The sequence below is a fragment of the Ailuropoda melanoleuca genome, chromosome 14, assembly GCF_002007445.2.
Source record: "Ailuropoda melanoleuca isolate Jingjing chromosome 14, ASM200744v2, whole genome shotgun sequence".
NCBI classification, from domain to species: Eukaryota; Metazoa; Chordata; class Mammalia; order Carnivora; family Ursidae; genus Ailuropoda; species Ailuropoda melanoleuca.
In genome coordinates this window covers 40,499,193-40,504,811 of record NC_048231.1, presented here as the reverse complement: position 1 = coordinate 40,504,811, position 5,619 = coordinate 40,499,193, and the positions used below count along the sequence as shown (strand labels likewise).

Sequence of the window (5,619 nt, the reverse complement as noted above, 5' to 3'; positions counted from 1 at the left end):
TGAGCCTGCTTCTTCCTCTCCCACTCCCCCTGCGTGTTCCCTCTCTCGCTGGCTGTCTCTATCTCTGTCGAATAAATAAATAAAATCTTTAAAAAAATAATAATAAATAAATAAATAAATAAATAGTAACTGAGCACCCACCTCATGCCAGGTACTCTTCTAGGTGCTAGAATAAATTGTTGGGGGGCAAGGATGGAAGCTAGGAGAATACAAATAGAAGGCTTCTGCAATAATCCAGGAAAGAGATGACGGTGGTTTATTTCGTCCAGGGTGGTGAAAGTATAAACAGTGAAATGTGCTCTTATTCTGGAAACATTTTACAGCACAGTTGCCAGGATATTTTGATTTTCATCGGATTGATTACACATACACCTTAGGGAAATCAGCTATGGTCAAAGGAGTAAGGCAGATTTCATGATTCAGTCAAGGCAGGAGTGGATAAGGAAGCCACTCTCATTTCCAGCATATCATAAGCAATATTTGGGATCTACTAAAGCAGTTCACTCATGCAAACAGGTATCTGGGTTCCTACTACATGTCAGGTCCTGCACTAGGAGGTGAAGATTCAGTGATGTTCTATCCCCTCACGAAGTTCTTACGTGAGGAAAACAACATAAAGCAATTCCATACAAGTACTAAGAGATGCACATAAGGGATAGCAGGCAAACAGCTGTTTACTTAAAGAGGGGAGGGTCACTCACTTGGCTTTCCTCTGAGCCTTCCAGCTGTTCCTTCTCACCCTCCTTTGTTCATTCCCTCTTGCCAACCTCTAAATGTTCAAGGGCTCCAGGCCTGGGTCCTAGGAGCTCTTCTCCCTCAGCACTCACCCCCTAGGATACACCACCCATAGTATGGGTGAGCTCATTGGTCTCAAAGCCTTAAATCCCCAAACATCTGGCTTCAGCCAGGTTTCTTTCCTCACCTCCAGACTGCCTACATTTATTGTTATCTGCTAGTAATGTTAAGTTAAAGTGTTCAAATCAAACTCCTGCTTCCCCATACACCAGCCCCTCCTGCAGTCTTGCTTTTCTCAGTAGATGGCAACATGTCCCAGCTGCTCAGACAGAAACCTTGGCGTCACCCATGATTTTCTTCCCCACTCACGTTCTGTATCTGATCGAACTACAAAGCCCTTGCCTCTGTCTTAGAAATATACCCAAACTATACTATTGCTTACCACCTCCACTGCTACAATCCTGGTCTAACCCACCGTCCTCTCCCTTCTTGGGTGATGTGTCAGTGAGCGTTCTCCAGAGAGACAAAACCAACACGTTGTGTGTGTGTGTACAGAGAGAGAGAGAGAGAGAGATTTATTTCAAGGAATTAGCTAGGCCAGCAGGCTGAAAACCCAAGGAGGGCTTGCAGTCCGAGTCTAAAGGGACTCGGCAGAATTCCTTCTTGTTTCAGGAGGTCAGTGTTTGCTCTAGCCAGGTCTTCAACTGATTTGATGAGGCCCACCCACAATTTAGAAGGTAATCTGCTTTACTAAAAATCCATCAACTTAAATGTTAATTTCATCCAAAAGCACCTTCACAGAAATATCCAGAATCATGTTGGGCCAAATACAGGCAGGATGGCCCAGCCAAGCTGACAAATAAAGGTAATGTCACAGATGATACCAACAGACTCTTCCCTGATCTCCCTGTTTCTGCCCTAGGCCCGCTCCAGTCCATTCCACACAGCAGGGATCATCAGAGCTATAAAGTCATGTCACAGCTCTGCTCAAAACCCCAGAATGCCTTCCAATGGTTCCCCAGTAGCCTCAGATGAAGCCTCCATTTCCCTCTCTGAGCTCCCCCGTTCTCTCTCTCACAGCCACTCCACTTCAGGTGCATGTAAACACCGAACACTTTAATTGATGGCACTGTGACCTACCGAACTAGAGCTGTTAAACAGACAAAAAGGTCTTTAAAAAAAAATGGCCTTTGTGAGGGAACAGAAAATAGGAATCCTTGGAGAATGACACATACATTAACATCTGTGCAAAGCCCACATACTTAAAAACAACAAGGCGAAAAGGGAAAAGTTATATACCCTGGAGTCAAACACATCCATCCTTACAATATAATAACACAGGGGATGGGGGTAACTTTCTCAACAAGTTATCTGATCCTCAGCTATAAAATGGGACTTTCCTTGTCAGAAGGACCGAGACTATTGTGCGCCCGTGTCCCCTGACACAAAGCTCAACACAGCAGGCACTTAATCCACATGAGACGTACCAAGAAGGAAACATCGAATTAGGTAAAAAATAACTGGGTAAAGGAATCCACCAGATATAGTGATTTGAAATGGTGAGTTTCTATGGGAAAGTTTTCTCTGGGACAAAGTACAATTTAAGGTGCCAAATGGTCTGATATTTTCTATTTCTCTTCTTCTAATGCTGGTGGTCACTACTCACATGACCTATAAAGCTGATTTAACAATGTTCTTGTGTGGGGCGCCAGGGGTGGCTCAGCNGGCGCCAGGGTGGCACAGCAGTTAAGCGTCTGCCTTCGGCTCAGGGCGTGATCCCGGTGCTCTGGGATCGAGCCCCACGTCAGGCTCCTCCGCTGGGAGCATGCTTCTTCCTCTCCCACTCCCCCTGCTTGTGTTCCCTCTCTCGCTGGCTGTCTCTCTCTCTGTCGAATAAAGAAAAATCTTTTAAAAAAACAAACAAAAAAAGCAATGCTCTTGTGGACTGAACTCCAAAGACTCAACGCAAGCCACTCTTACCCTGATTGCCCCTCAGACATGGTTTCACTATGTGACATCCTATGCTCATAACGCCTGTCTTCCTCTACGTCAAATGTATTCTCACCAACGTCAAAACCTCACTCAAACTCTCCTTTCCGGAGAGACATGAGTCAAAAAGCCAGCCACTGTGGTTGAGACTGGCCTTCAGGTCAGCTCACCCTAAAACAATCCCAGCTCTGTGTTCTGTTGCTGCCATAACAAATACCACAAACTCAGCAATTCAGCAGTTGAAAACACCACAAATTTATCATCTCACAGTTTCTGTAAATCAGAACTTCAGGTGGACTCAACTAGGTCCTCTGCTTAAGGTCCCATGAGGCCAATATCAAGATGTTTGCTGGGTGGCTCAGTCGGTTAAGCCTCTATCTCTTGATTTCAGCTCAGGTCATGATTTCAGGGTCCTGAGATTGAGCCCCACATCCAGCTCCATGCTGATCATGGAGCCTGCTTAAGAGTCTCTCCCTCTGTCCCCCACCCCGGCGCCCATGCCCTCTCCCTCTCTCCCTGTCTCTGTCTCTCTCTCAAAAAAAAAAAAAATGTTGGCAGGGCTGCATTCAAGAGGATCATTCAGGTTGTTGGCCAAATTCAGTTCCTTCAAGTTGTAAGACAGAGGTCCCCAATTCCCTAATGGCTGTCAGCTGGGATTCCAACTGTTCTCCCAGCTGCCCACATTCTTCTCCTGCTTCCTCTGTGGCCCAGTCTAGCAACAACTGGTCAAGTCCCTCTCATGTTTCAAATCCCTGGCCCCAGTCGGGGAAGGTCTCTGCTTTGAAAGCTCGTATAATTAGACAATCCAGGTAATCTCCCTATTTTAGGATCTATAACCTTGGTTACATCAGCAAAATCCCTTTTGCCATGTAATATAAGTTCCACCGGTTCCACTGGTTATCTTTGTGTGGGAGTATGCGGCTCATTCTACCTTCCGTGACTATTTATCACAGGAAGTTAGACAAGCCACTTTACCACCCAAGTCTGTTTCTTTCAGATCTCTACACAATCAAGACAATGCCATCAATCTCAAGGGGTTCGTTTCAAGAAGTAAATAATACAGCTGTATCTGAGTGCCTACTACATGGCAGAACTTCTGGCCTTAGGCATGTGCTAAGGGCCCAGGACAGGACTTCCAGAAGTACTACTCAGACTCAAAGCACTACACAGACTAAGCAAACCTCAACATTATCTGCCCGTCTCTAGTTATTTGCCTGTTTCTAGATACCTACAGATGTTGAAATGTTTATGGCAATTTTATAAAACAATTTTACATGTTGACTATAATATTTTAGATGGGGCTTATATTTTGTCTCTTTTCATTCCATTACTCTGAAATTTCATTTTTATTGATTTTTCAAAATCTCAGTCCATGAAGGACTGGAAATTTTAAAAACTGATCCTTAATAGTTAGAAGAACATTTAAATCTGTACTTTCTGTTTCTGAAAAGGTCAATAATTTACTTCCACTACCACAATGAGTTATTTAAAAGCAATATTGCTTTGCCTATTACAAGCAGGGGAGCATTAAAGAGGGAATAGCCTACGGGATCATTCACCAGAGTAACTCAAGGAAACGAAGTGTGCAAAAACAGAAACAAAACAACCACTCTACAAGTTGCACAAGGGTCTCTTTGTCCCTTCCTTGTACCCAACAAAAAAATTTGCCAAAGATCCCAAGTTACCCTTGACTCTACACAGGCCTGAAGCTTGTCTACAGATGCTAGAAACACACCCATGAAAACTTGATGGGGCCAACAAACAAGAGTGACTTTTTTAAAAAGTAAAAAACAAAAACCACCCTCCCGGCTGTAATAGGTGTTGAACTTGGGAGGCAGGGGAGTCCAAGCAGTGACTCAGATACTCCAAGATGGGACTACTTCCACACTGGCCTGCTTTAAAGAGGGAGCAAGTGTTTCTACACACCAGATCTGGGTTTTCTAAAAACGGAAGGCCTCCTCTTGCCTTTTTATTTCCATCAAAATCATGTGAACAGATGAACCAACAGCAGTTACTTCAGTCAAAAAGGAGTGGGAGGAGGAGCATTAATAAAACTGAACAGAGATCCAGCATTCCAGCTGCTTGATATTCACCCAAATGGGCGGAAAACTTTTGACCCACCAAAACCTGCATAGAAATGTATACCACAGCTTTACTCACAATTGTCAAAACCTCGAAGCCACCAGCATCCTTCAGTAGCTGAATGCATAGATTGTGGTACATCCATCCACAGCGTGGAATATTATTCAACACTTCAGGAAAAAAAAAAAAAGCTACCAAGCCATGAAAAAAAAATGTTGGAAACTTAAGTGCATATTGCAAAATCAAAGAAGCCAATCTAAAAAGGCAACACATAGTCTGATTCCAACAATATAACACTGGAAAACTCAGGAAAGATAGAGGGCTGGGGACGCGGGAGGCAGGGAGGGACAAAGAAGTGGGGCACAAAAGGCAGGGCAACTATTTGGTAGGGCGGAGGATACACGCCATACACCTGTCCACAACCACGCACACCGCCACCAAAGTGCACCCTCAACTACGGGCTCCGGTTACTGAGAACGCGGGCACAGGGGTTGCTCCGTCCTAACACATGAACGACACTAAAGCAAGAGATGAACATCAGGGATGTTGGTGGGGATGAGGAACACGGGGCTTAGGACTTCACTCGATTTTTCTGTAAACCTCAACGGCTCTAAAAGACGAAGCCTATTAATGAAACACTGAGAAAGGGAACCAAACTCTGGGATGGCTCGGCCTCCGGAAGGGGCGAGTTACCCCGACCTGGGTCACTGGGTGAGGCCTTTCGGACAGGCAGCTCGCTCCGGGGCGGCCTGGGGGCCAGGGGTGGGGTCACGCGGCGCCTGGGGAGGCCGCGCACCCACCGCCCCGCTCCCG

General features: G+C 45.4%; 1 protein-coding gene across 1 annotated transcript in view; it reads right to left on the bottom strand.

Moving 5' to 3' along the window:
• TDRD9 (tudor domain containing 9) overlaps positions 1–5,619 on the bottom strand; it is a 114,757-nt gene that overhangs the window by 108,672 nt on the left and 466 nt on the right. The window lies entirely within an intron of this gene.